The sequence below is a fragment of the Xenopus laevis genome, chromosome 8L (assembly GCF_017654675.1).
Source record: "Xenopus laevis strain J_2021 chromosome 8L, Xenopus_laevis_v10.1, whole genome shotgun sequence".
NCBI lineage: Eukaryota > Metazoa > Chordata > Amphibia > Anura > Pipidae > Xenopus > Xenopus laevis.
This window is the reverse complement of record NC_054385.1, coordinates 130,733,863-130,750,179: the sequence shown is the minus strand read 5'-3', so window position 1 is coordinate 130,750,179 and position 16,317 is coordinate 130,733,863. Positions and strand designations below refer to the sequence as shown.

Sequence of the window (16,317 nt, the reverse complement as noted above, 5' to 3'; positions counted from 1 at the left end):
TGATCTTTTACAAATACTGAAACCATTGTGTCTTCCATATTGTCACTTTAGTATCTTTGCCACCCTTATATTTTGTAATGGTAAACTAGACACTCGCACAATGTTTGTCTCTATAGAAATACATTGCATAAAACAGCTCATTAAGCCTTTTAGGTTAGGAAAGATTGCCCAGTGTTTCTCTTTCCTCCATTTTTTTCCCCTCAGCCACCTCCATGTCTTTCTCCCTCCTTTCCTTTCCTTTCTCCAGTGTCTCTTTCCTCCATGATGAAAAATCGGGCTGAGAGAGGGGACAGAGAAAAATGAAAACTAAAGGTGCCCATACATGGAGAGATCCGCTCGTTTGGCGATGTCGCCAAACGAGCGGATCTCCCTCCGATATGCCCACCTAGAGGTGAGCAATATGGGGCTGATCCGATCGTGGGCCCTAGCGAACGCGCGGTTGGATCGCGGGACCGACGAACAGATGCGGCCGCGATCCAACGGGATTTTTAGTCCCATCTGATCGAGATCTGGCCGACTTTCGGCCAGATCTCGATCGGGGAAGCCCGTCGGGGGCTCCCATACACGGGCCAATAAGCTGCCGACTCGGTCTGTCGGCAGCTTTTATCGGCCCGTGTATGGCCACCTTTAATGATACAGAAGGGAAGATGAAAAAATGGACTGAGAGAGAGAACAGAGAAAAATGAAAAATTGGGGAGACAGAAGGGCAGATGAAAAAACAGGGTGAGAGAGGGGAAAGAGGTTAATAAAAAATTGGGGAGACAGAAGGGCAGATGAAAAACGGACTTAAAGAGGGGACAGAGAAAAATAAAAAAATTGGGGAGACAGAAGGGCATATAAAAAAACAGGGTGAGAGAGGTGACAGAGAAAAATGAAAAATTGGGGAGACAGAAGGGCATATAAAAAAACAGGGTGAGAGAGGTGACAGAGAAAAATGAAAAATTGGGGAGACAGAAGGGCAGATGAAAAAACAGGGTGAGAGAGGTGACAGAGAAAAATGAGAAATTAGGGAGACAGATGGGAAGATGAAAAAACGGACTGAGAGAGGGGACAGAGGATAATAAAAAATTAGGGAGACAGAAGGGCAGATGAAAAATCGGGCTGAGAGAGGGGACAGAGAAAAATCAAAACTTAATGAGACAGAAGGGCAGTTCAAAAAACAGGGGGAGAGAGGGGACAGAGAAAAATGAGAAGTTAGGGAGACAGAAGGGCAGATGAAAAAACGGACTTAAAGAGTGGACAGAGAAAAATGAAAAATTAGGGAGATAGATGGGATGATGAAAAAACGGACTGAGAGAGGGGACAGAGGATAATAAAAATTGGGGAGACAGAAGGGCAGATGAAAAAACAGGGTGAGAGAGGCAGGGGTGATCCTGGCCCCTCCGCTGCCTGAGGCAGTAGCAGTTGCTGCTGCCTCACTCCCCCGGAAATTCGCTCTTAAAGTACCACAAGCAGCATTTTTGCTGCCCCTGGTACCTATTGGGGCACTGCCGCCTGAGGCGACAGCCTCAACTCGCCTAATTGGCGAAGCACCCCTGGAGAGAGGGGACAGAGAAAAATAAAAAATTGGGGAGACAAAAGGGCAGATGAAAAAACGGACTGACAGAGGGGACAGAGGAAAATAAAAAAACAGGCTGAGAAAAGGACATAGAGAAAAATAAAGAAATTGGGCTGAGAGAGGGGACAGAGAAAAATGAAAAATTGGGGAGACAGAAGGGCAGATGAAAAAACAGACTGAGAGAGGGGACAGAGGAAAATAAAAATTGGGGAGACAAAAGGGCAGATGAAAAACGGACTTAAAGAGGGGACAGATAAAAATGAAAAATTGGGGAGACAGAAGGGCAGATGAAAAAACAGACTGAGAGAGGGGACTGAAAAATCAGGGGGGAGAAAGACACTGGGCAAAAGAAATTCTAGGGGAGGGGGAAAGACAGAAGTGGCTGAGGGAAAAAAATAGGGAGGAGAGAGATAGACACTGGGCAGAGGAAATTCTGGGGGAGGGAGAAATACATGGAGGTGGCTGAGGGAAAATGTCTGGGAGGATGATATATAAATCGTTTTACTTTTCAAAATAAATTAGTTAAAACGTTACTTATGGCGGGGATTGAACACTGAACCCCTTGGTCAAAAGGAAACACTTAAACCATTAGGCCACCACTACAATACTTGCTACATTTTGCGTTGTCATCTCCCTTGATAAACCATTAGCTGCATACGGAACTAATCATATTACTTAGTGCTTGGCAGCCTCTAGTTACAGAAACTAATATTACATGCTGGTAAATGAGCTAAACGCGATGAGGCTTCATGACACATCGCACATGCTGCCACTTCAGTAGCGTTACAGCGTGATAAACGTTCAAAAGTAAGTGACTCCATCTGTAGCTGGGGGCACATTTCACTCCAATAGCCACACCTTGGCATTGTAGATAATGGATACTATCAAATAAAAAAACATTGTGATGTAGAACAAAATTTAGGGCCTGCAAAATGAAACTACGTTGTTCAGGATTGGGTCTATGGATTCGCTCAAATGCCAACTTAATGGCTTCTAAGCCCAAAGAATGTGGTATGCTCATGTACAGTGCCTCCACATCAAATCCTACCAATATGCATTCAGAGTCTAAAGTTAGTTTATTAGTTTCCCTCAAAAGATGGGATGTATCTAAAACAAATGAGTCCAATTTCTTCACCAAAGGTTGTAATACCATATCAATGAATTCACTGATAGGTTCAGTAAGTGATCCACAACCGGAGATGAAAGGCTTCCCGTGGGGTCACTGGTGGACTGATGAACCTTCGGCAAAGCATAAAAGGTTGGAATTCTTGGATGATTGACCTTGAGAAAGTCACAAGTATTCTGATTAATTATTCAGAATAATTTTTCCTTGTAACCTTGTAACTGAGGCAATAGAATGGGTTGTTACCATTGTTTGTTTTCTAAAATCATTTTGTACATAGAGACATATTTAGTGGAATTCTTGATCACAATATTGGAGCCCTTATCTGAAAGTTCTACTAATTTATTGGAATAGCTTTCCAAAAACTCATCTCTGGTAAGATTGGGATATCTTCCATCAGACTTTATAACATGCACTTGGGCTGTCAGCCTGACCAAGCCGGAATTTGAACAATTATATTCAATCGCTAGAATATCAATTATATTGGATAACTGTCATCACGCCAACATATGACCTTTGTCTATCATAAGGCCTCCTGGAAACCAATTCATATCTATGCTAACAGATGCTTAACATTATTGTACATGATATATGTTGATTTGCTTTTTGTCTCAGTGTGTTGCTCGGTTTGAAAAACACAGGGACGTGGTGTTTGTTAAAAATCCTCCTGAGTTTCTCTGACACTCCAGCTACATATGGGATGACTATGTTTCGCCTACTATGTGTTATGGGTTATCACTATTGGTGTTCGAGTTGGGCTTGGTTGCTGCTGTTTTGACAAAGGCCCAGTATGGGTAGCCACACGCTTTCAAAGCTCCTCTGAGATGTTTTTGCTCTTTGTCTTTGGACTCTGTATCAGTTGCCACAACTTCCACCCTGTGGTGCAGAGTTCTAATGACACCCAGTTTGTGTTCCAAATCAGGGTATCAGCTGTGACTTTCTAGGCCAGGGGGTGGGAATCAAACAACAGATATTGATCCGTATGAGTGGGTTTTCTGTATACTTCTGTCTTCAAGTTACCCCCCTCTTGGATGCATATCAAACAGTCCAAAAAGGCAAGTTTGTTCTCATGGACATCTTCCCTTGCGAACTTGATGGTATTGTCCACTGAGTTAATGTGTTCTGTAAAGGCCGCCACTTTATTGGATCTGATTTTAACCCAAGTCTCATCCACATATCTGAACCAGTGAGTCGGTGTAGTTCCCTGGAATGTAAGTAAGGCCCTCCTTTCCACTTCCTCCATGTACAGGTTTGCTACATTGGGAGAAACTGGAGAACCCATTGCACAGCCATATTTATGTCTATAAAAAAGGTTCTTGTACATGAAGTATGTGGTGTTAAGGCACAAATCTAGCAACAAACATACTTGGTTGGGACTGAGCTTCGTTCTGCTGCTGAAGGTTGCAGTTGATTTCTTACAGTCTCAATTGCCTCCGTCGTAGGTATACATGTGAACAAAGAAGTGACATCATATGATAACATTGTTTCTTCTGCCTCTAGTGTAACACCATGAATCTTGGTTACAAACTCATTGGCATTCTGGATATGATGCACTGTATTGCCTACCAACGGGGCTAAGATGTTAGCCAGGAATTTTGCAATGTTGTATGTCACTGAATTTATGCTGCTGACAATGGGTCTTAGCGGGGCTCCTTCTTTGTGAATCTTGGGGAGTCCATATAAACATGGTGTGGCTTCTCTGGGGTACAGGGGGTGGTATAAAACTCGATCAATGACTTTCTCCTTTTCAAGTTGTTGTAGGCAACCAATTACCCTTTTCTTGTAACTGCTGGTTGGGTTTTTCCTTAAGGGTTCATATGTATTACTATCACTGAGTAGGGAGGGATCCATTCTCCCACATGCAATACCCCATGATTTTAACCTGTTTTTAAATGTGCATAATGGCATGGCTGTGAATAAATATTGCCTTTTTATTTTAATAGTTTAATCATCAATAAAGAATTGTGTCATTCATGGGCCTATGGTTGGGGATTAAGTCCCAATTTTTTTTGTATATAGTTCAAGATGCGTGATTTAATGATACTTATCTTAAAAGCTGAGGGACCCCCCCTCCCCATCAGGGGTTCTGCAGTGAGTGCAAAATAACCAGACACTTTTGTGTCTACACAGAAGTCCCCTGGCTAAACCCCAGGAAGTGGTTTGCATGTACTTGCATATATACAGGATCTACAACTGCATATTCAAGCCTGCACACTATAATAATGGTAAATTCAGCATTATTTGTTTCCTACATACTTTCAACTTGCAAAAGCTTTCAGCGCCGTCTTTAAGGCGTTGGTCTGATTCTGTTCTCAATCTTAATTAGCGAATCACAAATTTTTCCTGTATAAGGTTAAATGAAATAACAGAAGTATACAGTACGTTTCACACAGACTTGTAGTAGTAAAGCCATTTTGCTACAAGAAAATCATTTTGAAGTTTATTTCAGTCATTTGAGAAGCACCATCAAGCCCACAAACACTCATCCTGGCACAACAAAATGAACTGCTTATCCGTGAAATAAATCACTATCATCATCATCATCATTTATTTATATAGCGCTGTCAAGATACGCAGTGCTTTACTGTAGTTATAGCAAACAGGGAATAAATGGTGGATAACAGACAAGGATTACAGATACAATAGGGTTAGAAGGACCTAGAGATTAGGGTTTACAAACTAAAGGTTAGGGTACAATTGAGACATTAGGATTATATAAACACTTTGTCATTTTTGATACAGCAATGATTAATTAAGGTACATCGAATAAGTCTCTTTAAACAGATGGGTCTTTAAGGAGCGCTTGAAAGTTTGGAAGGAAGGAGAAAGTCTGACAGCTTGTGGCAGAGAGTTCCAGAGAAAAGCAGAAGCCTGAGAGAAGTCTTGTAGATGAGAATGGGCAGAAGTGATCAGAGGAGAAGTGAGGCGAAGATCAGAAGCAGAGCGTAGGTTTCGTGAAGGAGAGTATTTGGAGATTAGAGATGAAATATAGGGAGGGGTTTCATTATTAAGGCCTTGAATGTGAGTGTAAGTAATTTGAATTTGATTCTAGAGGAGATTGGGAGCCAGTGAAGGGACATACATATGGGAGCAGCTGATGTTGAGCGGTGAGATAGATGAATGAGTCTAGCGGCCGCGTTTAGAACAGATTGGAGTTGTGAAAGGTGACTTGTTGGAATACCTGTGAGGAGTAAGTTGCAGTAATCAAGGCGGGAGATGATGAGAGGCTGAATCAGTGTTTTAGTTGATTCTGAACTGAGATAGGGTCGTATTCGAGCAATGTTGCGCAGTTGAATACGACAAGATTTTGCAAGTGTTTGAATGTGTGGTGAAAAAGACAGATGAGAGTCTAAGATGACTCCTAGGCAGCCTGTGTGGTGGAATGAAAGGTGGTGTTGTTTACTGTGAGTGATATCTGAGGGACAGGGGAAGATCTTGGAGGAAATATAATGAGTTCTGTTTTAGAAAGGTTCAGTTTCAGGTGGCGCTGTGACATCCAGGAGGAGACAGCAGAGAGACAGTCTGTGACTTGGGAAAGGACAGAATTAGAAAGATCAGGAGTAGACAAGTAGAGTTGGGTGTCATCAGCATAAAGGTGATACTGAAGTCCAAATGACTGAATACGTTTTCCTAGTGAAGTTGTATAGAGCGAGAACAGATTATAATATATCCCTTTAGTGAGCAACTTTAGCAAAACCAAGAGAAACTGAGAACTTGTATTTTTCTTGATTGCCAGCATGTTTATGAAAACAATTCAAATCAGAAAAAGATCTCGTTAAACCATGCATAAAACAATGAAACTGAATATTTTTGTAAAAACTAGAATTTTAAAATAGCTTTGAAAATACACTTCACATCAACTTCTACTGAAGATCATCAGCTTTCAGCTCATATCAGCTTTTAAATCAAATCAGAAAAATATCTTGCTAAATCATGCAGAAAAACTTGAGTCTTAAATTTGTTGTTAAGTTTAGACACAAATTCTTTCACTAATTGTTCAGAGCCCTGCCATATTAGTAGAATATCATCAATGTACCTGTGCCATCTGAGAATGTGGCAAAGGTACATGTCATACCCATTTGCTGAAAATATATGGTATTCCCAAGATACAAGTTGGTATGGGGGCATACACCTTGGCATTGTAGATAATGGATGCCATCAAATAAAAAAACATTGTGTTGCAGAATAAAAATTAGGGCCTGCAAAATGAGACTATGTTGTTCAGTAATAGGTCTGTGGATTTGCTCAAATGCCAACTTAATGGCTTCTAAGCCCAAAGAATGTGGTATGCTCACATATAAAGCCTCCACATTCAATCCTCCCAATATGCATTCAGAGTCTAAGGTTAGTCCATAATTGGTGACGCAATTAAATGAGTCTAATTGCTTCACCAAAGGTTGTAATACCATATCAATGAATTCAGTGATAGGTGATCCACAACCAGAGATGATAGGTCTTCCCAGGGGGTCACTGGTGGACTTATGAACCTTCGGCAAAGCATAAAAGGTTGGAATTAAATCATGCAGAAAAACTTGAGTCTGCAAAGGCTATTTGACTATTATTGTAAAAAACAGATTTCTAAAATATCTTAAGTCTTGAAAATACACTTCACATTAACTTCTACTGAAGATCATCAGCTTTTAGCATTAAACTAATAATGTGAGAATGCTTTTAAATGATAGTCTAAAAAAATTCAAGACAGATTTTTTTTTCAAAATTGAGTTTTTTAAATTAAAAAATTGGAAAAGGTTGAACATTCAAATGTAAATTAATTAGATCCTACTTGACACTTAATGATAATATGAAATAAAGTCAGAAAGACCCAGAGTGGACCATTCTCATCCTTATGACATGGTGTTTGTTGATGTCTCTGATGCTCCTTCTTGGTGACCAACTGCTGGGTGAGACCAGACATGACCAAGCTCACCCCACTGTTAGGACATCTAGAGATTTCATTCTCCTTTAATCTGAAGCTGTGAATGTAATTCTAAGAACAATGCTATATTCACATCCACCCACTGACCTTAGAGCAAAATCATTCAAAGACACTAAAAATAATCAGATATGATACATTTCTACTATACTGATTTAGACAGAACAATTATAATAATTATTACTTACACCAGTTCTGCTGTTTTCTCTCTCCCCTCGGTGTTACAGCAAAAATAAAATGTTGCTTTCAATTTAGTGAAATAGCTGTAAAAAACAGTTTCTGGTGGAGGGAAGGATATTACTGGTTTATACAAGAATTAATTTCCTGCACAAGCGGAGTAGGCGAGCTCATGAGCACTTACTTAAAATGAAGCATATCAGTAACGGAAGGTTACATGTGAAGAGGGGGAGTGTAATTGTGTAAATCACCAGACAAGTGTCCTTACTGTTTCAGATGCTCTAATATGTTTATTAAATGCTAAGTAAACCTTTAAACTAAGTGAATTTAAAATTGATGAGGGGAATATTCTAAACACTTTTTCACATGTACATCCTATATTTATTTATGTTTAATTCCAAGATATTAAGGGATACATGTACTGTTAATATGAATGAATTTTGTTACAACAGCGCCACCTGCTGGTCAGTTTCCCACCAGTCTGACCAGCAAGTAGTCAAGGAAGTTGTCAGGAGAAAGAAAGAGGCTGCTCTGATTTTCTTCAAATCTTTCGTAAGCAGAAGAACAAGAGTTTACAAAGAGATGGTGTGGCTCCAAAAATCAACTCCTGGCCCCATGCTAGAGTCTCCCAGCAGCTGGGGAGGGGGTATTCTTTTTAGCTATAGAGGAAGAAGACCCCGCAGTCCCAGCCACCAAAAAAGCAGGGTCTGCTTCCTCTATAGTTCCGCCCCTTGTGGGGGTACTGCTCATAACTTAAATAACTCTGTAAATATCTAATAACCTGTATAGTTTCTATACAGTCTGTATATGTGAGTTATCTTTAGAAGAAAGGAGATTCAGCCTAAATATTGGGAAGGGGTTTGTTACAGTGAGAGCTGTGAAGATGTGGAATTGTCTCCCTGGATCAGTGGTACAGGCTGATACATTAGATAGGTACAAGGAAGGGTCGGATGCTTTATTCACCAGTAGCTCCTCCCAGCAGACAGGAGGGAGCCAATGAGATTAGAGGAGGGAAAGGGGTGTTACAGGGAGAGCTGGGAAGTGAATCAGTGGTACAGGCTGATACACTAGATAGGTACAAGGAAGGGTCGGATGCTTTATTCACCAGTGGCTCCTCCCAGCAGACAGGAGGGAGCCAATGAGATAAGAGGAGGGAAAGGGGTGTTACAGGGAGAGCTGGGAAGTGAATCAGGGGTACAGGCTGATACATTAGATAGGTACAAGGAAGGGTCGGATGCTTTATTCACCAGTGGCTCCTCCCAGCAGACAGGAGGGAGCCAATGAGATAAGAGGAGGGAAAGGGGTGTTACAGGGAGAGCTGGGAAGTGAATCAGTGGTACAGGCTGATACATTAGATAGGTATAAGAAGGGGTTGGATGGTGTTTAGCAAGTGAGGGAATACAGGGATATGTGAGATAGCTCATAGTACAAGTTGATCCAGGGATTAGTCCCATTGCATTTTGGAATCAGGAAGGATTTGTTTCCCCCTCTGAGGCAAATTAGAGAGGCTTCAACTGTTTTTTTTTCCTTCCTCTGGATCAACTGACAGTTAGGCAGGTTAAATAGAGTTAAAGGTTGAACTTGATGGAAGTGTGTCTTTTTTCAACCTGACTTCTATGTAACTGACTATAGCACTAAGGGGCCCTACTGTATTTGAAGTGTGTGTCATGGCTGTGCTAGGAGTATAAGTGTGCGAGAATTGTGTGTATTCAAAGTTGTGTCTGTAGCATGTTCATATAAATGTTGTTTGCATTTAATACCCTGCCTTTAAAGGAAAACGATACCCCTCACACAATGTAGGTCTCTATAAAAATATATTGCATAAAACAGCTCATATGTAAAACCCAGCTTCATGTAAATAAACCATTTTCATAATAATATACTTTTCTAGTAGTATGTGCCATTGAGTAATCATAAATAGAAAATTGCCATTTCAAAAATAAGGGCCGCCCCCTGGGATCGTAAGATTCACTGTGCACACAAACATACCAACAAACCATACATGTTAGGTCACATGAGTCAATTAACAGACAGAGTTCTGTCTTTTGCCTCTTCACTTCTTCCTGTTACAGTTAGAGCTGCAGTATTTCTGGTCAGGTGATCTCTTCCTGTTACAGTTAGAGCTGCAGTATTTCTGGTCAGGTGATCTCTTCCTGTTACAGTTAGAACTGCAGTATTTCTGGTCAGGTGATCTCTTCCTGTTACAGTTAGAGCTGCAGTATTTCTGGTCAGGTGATCTCTTCCTGTTACAGTTAGAGCTGCAGTATTTCTGGTCAGGTGATCTCTTCCTGTTACAGTTAGAGCTGCAGTATTTCTGGTCAGGTGATCTCTTCCTGTTACAGTTAGAGCTGCAGTATTTCTGGTCAGGTGATCACTTCCTTTTACAGTTAGAGCTGCAGTATTTCTGGTCAGGTGATCTCTTCCTGTTACAGTTAGAGCTGCAGTATTTCTGGTCAGGTGATCTCTAAAGCAGCACACAGACCATCACAAAATGGTGGTTCAAGGCAAGAGAGATAAAAGGGCAATATTTACTTAAATATATATTCCAGTTTGAGTAGATTCTTTAATATGCCACTTTATTTGATATACGCTAGCTGTTGCCCAAGTATTCATTTTGGGGGTATAGTTTTCCTTTAAACAAATCATTATGATTGCTAGTACAAATTTTATGGCTCCTTAGGGGGTCTTACCTGGAGTTCCCACAGCAGCTTCTTCCTAAAAAGATGGGCACCCACTCTGAATGTTTAGTTATAGAGTAGATGCTGACCACTTTATGGCAGTTGAGCCTTGGGTTAAGAAAATATGCTAATTTGTTGGTGTATTCCCATGCCTGGAATCTCCGTTATATGAATAAGAGTGAATGCTATGGAAAACCATACAAAAAATTGTTTTTAAACCTTGCGCAAATATAGAGGTGGATGCGCAAAACACAAAGGGATTCCACCCGGTAAAGTCAATCAGAAGGAAAGTTTTGTATGCACTTCCTGTAATAAACCTTATCCCACCAATTGGATAGCTTAAACCTTTAGACAATTATGGGGTAATGTAATTAAAGGCACTAAGTTTGCCCAGGGGCAGTAACCTATAGCAACCAATCAGCAGGTAGAATTTCCTGGTCACATGTTTAAAAGCAAACATCTTATTGGTTGCTACTGGTTACTGCTCCTGGGCAAACTTAGTGCATTGTATTACATGTGGGGGTAAATCTGTAATGTCCTGTAGATATTTCACAGGGCGTTGTATCAGAAGCAGGCAATGGATTAGCGTTCCTCCTTTCTAGCGCACCAGTTTCTCAATACATTTCACCTCAGGAGAAGCAGAAAGAAAAGAGTGTTATTCCATCCGACTCCAGAGTGTGTCGGTAACCTTAAGGTGGCCATACACGGATAGATCCGCTCGTTTGGCGATGTCGCCAGATGAGCGGATCTCCCTCGGATATGCCCACCTTGAGGTGGGCAATATCGGGCTGATCCGATCGTGGGCCCTAGGGCCCAACGATTGGATCCTAGCGTTCGCCAAACGGGCGGTCGGATCGCGGGACCGCATCAACGAACAGATGTGGCCGTGATCCGACGGGATTTTTAATCCCATCCGATCGAGATCTGGCCGACTTTCGGCCAGATCTCGATCTGGGAAGCCCGTCGGGGGCCCCCATACACGGGCCAATAAGCTGCCGACACGGTCTGTCAGCAGCTTTTATCGGCCCGTGTATGGCCACCTTTACTTCCCTGGGGAGGTATAGTCCTTAGGGTCTTATTAGATGTGGGAACCAACTTGGCCACATGGCGGCGCTATATTGATGACTGCATTATTGTTTGGAGGGGGAGCGAGACTTCACTAAAAGAATTCATATAAGACTTGAACAGTAACAATTTCAATCTCAAGTTTACATATGAATACAGTAAAAAATCTGTTAATTTTTTAGATCTTAATATATATGTAACAGCTAGTGGACTCGCCTGTTCAAGAAAGAAACGGATTGCAATGGGTATATACCCTATAGCAGGGATCCCCAACCTTTTGACCCCATGAGCAACATTCAGAAGTAAAAGCAATTGGGGAGCAACACTAGCATGAAAAATGTTCCTGGGGTGCCAAATAAGGGCTGCGATTGGCCATTTACTAGCCCCTATGAGGATTGTAAGCCTACATTGAGGCTCTGTTTGGCAGTACACCTGGTTTTTATACAACCAAAACTTGCCTCCAAGCCTGGAATTCAAAAATAAGCTCCTGCTTTGAGGCCACCGGGAGCAACATCCAAGGGGTTGGTGAGCAAAATGTTACTCACGAGCCACTGGTTGGGGAGCACTGCCCTATAGTAGTGGTCACCACATGAAATGGCTAAATAACATACCTAAGGGTCAGTTTGGAAGAATTAAAAGAAATTGTTCAGACCCTAAGGATTATCAATCCAAATGTGAAATTATGGAAGTTGAATTAAGAGAAAAAGGATGCAATCCCCAACTGATAATGGATTCAAAAAAGAAGATAGACAAAATGGATAGAACAGAGCTGTTAGCAACAAAAACAAAGAAAAAAGAATTACAATTTGTGACTTTTGTTACTAAATTTAATAAAGGTGGCTATAAACTAAGTAATATCATGAAAAAACATGGCATATATCACAAATGGACAAGGATTTGCAGGGTATAATAGGAGAACATCTGTCAATCATTTTTACTTGTCCCAATACATTAAAACAATCTTTAGCTCCAAGTTTTTTTAAAGATAGAGAGAAATAAACCGACTTGGCTGGGAAATAGTAAAGGATTTTTTAGGTGTATGCAATGTATTGCTTGTAAAACCTTGAAAAATAATGAGAGACATATACAGGGTTTTAAATCTAACCAGACAAACAAACAATACAAAATTAACCAATTAATAACCTGTGAAACAGTAAATGTGGTATATTTGCTGGAATGCCCGTGTAAAAAACAATATGTGGGCAGAACCACCAGAAAACTTAAAATTAAGAACAGGGGAACATATAAGGAACATAAAAAATGGACTTAAAACGCACAGTGTCTCAGAACATTTCCTCCGATTTCACAATAGTGACCCCAGTGGTTTAAGAATAATTGGGATTTCCAATAAAGTAAGAAACTGGAGAGGGGGTGATAACGTCCAAATAATCTCTCAGGAAGAGACACGCTGGATCATTACATTAAAAACGTTACAGCCTTGCGGTCTAAATGTACAATTGGATATTAATTGTTTTATTTAATATTTATTCTTTTAGAGTATATGTAAATAGATACTCGTGAATTTATATGTCAAATGATATACTTACGTATTTATTTATTTTTTGCATAAATGATCTATTGATTTGATTTATTTATGATATTGGTTTTAAAGAATTCATCTATTTATATTTTGATTCATTCATTTGTTTCCCGTGAGACCATGGCAGTTTCCTCTGGCCAGACAATGCTTAGATGAGAAAGTCAGGGTCAGAGTACCTTTGACCTTGTGCGGCCAACCAATTCCAAAACAATTAACTAATTATGGTAATTAGAAAAGGAGTGAACCTGAAAAGGAAATTGTTGCCTCTGGTGAAGTGATTTAGTCACGAAACGCGTTAGGCCGAATATCCTGAATTTAAATGTAAGTGTAATAAACAAACATTTCTGTCTTTTGAGCTTCTCCTTGTTGCTCGATTGATTTTCCCAGCTTGAAGCGCTAAACCCCGCATGATCAGCTCCCAGCCTAACCTGGAATGAGAAGAAGCGAGATCCTATGAAGTGGAGAGACAGCGCACGAGTAGTGAAACACCAGCAAGCCGACGGCGTTACAGAAGCGATACCGACGCATATCTCCCCAGGGAAGTAAGGTTACCGACACACTCTGGAGTCGGACGGAATAACACTAAGTGAATACACACCAAGAATCCTGTAAGTAGAACTCTAGCAGGGGCCTGGTGTATATGCCCACAGGAGCGTAATTGTTCTCTTTTCTTTCTGTTTCTCCTGAGGTGAAATGTATTGAGAAAGGAGGAACGCTAATCCATTGCCTGCTTCTGATACAATGCCCTGTGAAATATCTACAGGACATTACAGATTAATTGTAACCGTCTAAAGGTTTAAGCTACGGAAAACAAGCACATTAACAGGCTGCTCTCTCCATTGCAACAAGCACATTTTCAGGGCATTTTTTTCAAGTGTTTATTTATGTTTTGCAATTTAACACAATACAGTAAGGAAGATAATAAAGAACTATTACAAAATGTCCACAGTAAACAAAAAGTAAAGGGAAATAATGAGATATGACGAGTACATTCGGTAAGTAGGCGTAAGTGTTAAGCTGGCCGTAGACGTAAAGATCTCATTGTACGAAACGAGGATTCGTACGATTTTCAGAACGTGTGTGGAGAGTCCCGACATTTTTCGTCCGGCGGAGATCGTCGTTTGGTCGATGGGACAGGTTAGAAAATTTCTGTCGGCTGCCGACACAATCGGATCTTTGCATCTGTGGCAAACTTTACAAACATTAAACAGGTGGTGGATGAGATCTGCACTACTTGGGTATTATGGTCGGGTAGGGATGCAGGTAGGTACATTACCATAAGACGGTATAGGGTAGTAGAATTGAGCTTCAGAGTTGGGGTCCCAGACTTTTTCAAATTTTGCTGGGCAGCCTCAGACTTCATAGTTCAGTTTTACCAAGGGGAGTGTTTTGTTAAATAACACAATCCAGGCTGGTGCTGTGGTTGTTTAGGGAGCAATCCATTTGGTTTGGTTTTTGGTATAAAATAAGAGTGATTGTTTGAGCGATCTTGCTTTATTCAGAGGGAGAATATCATCTACCAATCCTAATAGGCAAAACTCTGGGAAGCAGATGCCAGTCCAGTTCATTAACCATGTATTCCACCACTACCCTCCAGTATACAGTCAAATGTGGGCAGGACCAGGTCATGTGGTGAAAGGAGGCCTCCCCTTCTCTGGATTTGGGGCAATTGGCACCTGGGTTTTTTTTTCTAGTTGGGGTGATATATATTTGGTGGTGGCCATATAGGGTATCCATGGCTTCCTCACATTGTTGCTCTGGTAATGTCAGTAAACAGGCTCGCTACTTTAGTAGAGCTCTTTTGAGGGGGCAGGTGGAGCTGGACTAATGCTTTGTATAGACTGGAGGTAAGGCTACTGCATTGGGGGTCTCAAAGAACCAGTTTAAAAGGAGGAGTTTTGTATTGGATTGAAAACGTTGAGAACTGAGACCTACATGCATAGCGGAGTTGTAGGTATCAGAAGAAGTGTACATTTTGGCAACCTGGTTTGATCTTAATTTGGGTAAATGTAGGGAACAGCTCTCCCTCCAAGAGATATCCCAATCTCTGAATTTTAAATTTGGGCCAATAGGAGAAGTCTTGCAGGTTACAGAGATAAGGGAGATTGCCGTTTCTCCAGAGGGCAAGGAAGGGGGAAAGGAGAGAGGGAGCAGCTGAATAATTTGCTTGCTGCTCTCCATGCTCTATGGAGAGCATGGAGGCCCTTGGGGCCCTTGTTATAGTCAGCAAGTCTCCTGTAAGGTAAGCAGGACCACCATCAGAAATCGCAGGGCCCGTATGACAAAATTTCCTGGGCCCCCTGGGCTGCGCCCACCACAAGCCCCACCTACAGGTCTGCCCTCCCCACCCCACAGGTCCGCCCCCACCAAACAGTAAAAAAACAAAAAAATATTGGTGATTAGGGTTCCTACATGTTAATAAAAAGATGGTCAGGGCCCCCCATAAAAAAACATTTGTGGCCAGGGCCCCCCATTAAAAAATATTGGTAATCAAGTAAGTGTGGCGTGGCTGGGGCCCTCCTTACCCTCGGGGCCCCCTACAACTCTCCCCCCCTGATGGCTGCCCTGAAGGTAAGTTCCTAATGGCCTCCCGTGAGCCGACCAGATGGGCCAGGAGGACCAGTCCAGGCTCTTCCTCTTGGGGGTGAAACCATGTGTGGACATGGTGTACCTGGCTTGCTAAGAAGTATAAATATAGATGGGGCAATTGCAAGCCCACCCTGGTCCACGGGGGCAGTCAGGATCTTCCAGGACATGCAAGGCGCCATTTTAGCATCAGCGTGGTGGTGATGTAATAAAACCTACCAGCCCTGGTGGTCTAGTGGGGCGGAGGGGACGCCCGCCGCTTGGTCCTCTTCCTGCGCCATCTTGCCTTTCTTAGAGCGCGCGGTGCTCCTGCGTGTTTATAGCCGTGAACAAACGTGCGAATGTGCACATTTTTGGTGCAAATTCTTTCCCCTATAAAAGGCCTCCCAGCCAGTGCCCGTGATAGAACTTGTTTTCTAGTGGTTTCCTGAGCCTTGTGCATCTGATCTGTATCTAGTCTGTTTGATTACCCATGTTTGACCCTGCCTGTTCTTGACTACTCTGCATTCTGTATCCAGACCCTTGCCTGCCTACAACAAATCTTCCTGCTTAACCCCTTGATTGACAACCCGGTTGTCGGTTGACGATTCTAATATCCGCCTGTCTCGACCCAGCCTGTCTGACCATCCTTCTGCCTAATCCTTTTGTACCGTGACC

The 16,317-nt window shown here is 41.7% G+C and overlaps 1 protein-coding gene across 1 annotated transcript in view; it reads right to left on the bottom strand.

Moving 5' to 3' along the window:
- Positions 1-8,060, bottom strand: part of LOC108699448 (butyrophilin subfamily 3 member A2) — a 50,301-nt gene extending 42,241 nt beyond the window's left edge. Inside the window, exon 1 of the mRNA XM_041573717.1 lies at positions 7,803-8,060. The gene's annotated coding sequence lies outside the window, so the exon portion shown is untranslated. The remainder of the gene's footprint in view (positions 1-7,802) is intronic.
- Between the last annotated feature and the right edge of the window lie 8,257 nt (positions 8,061-16,317).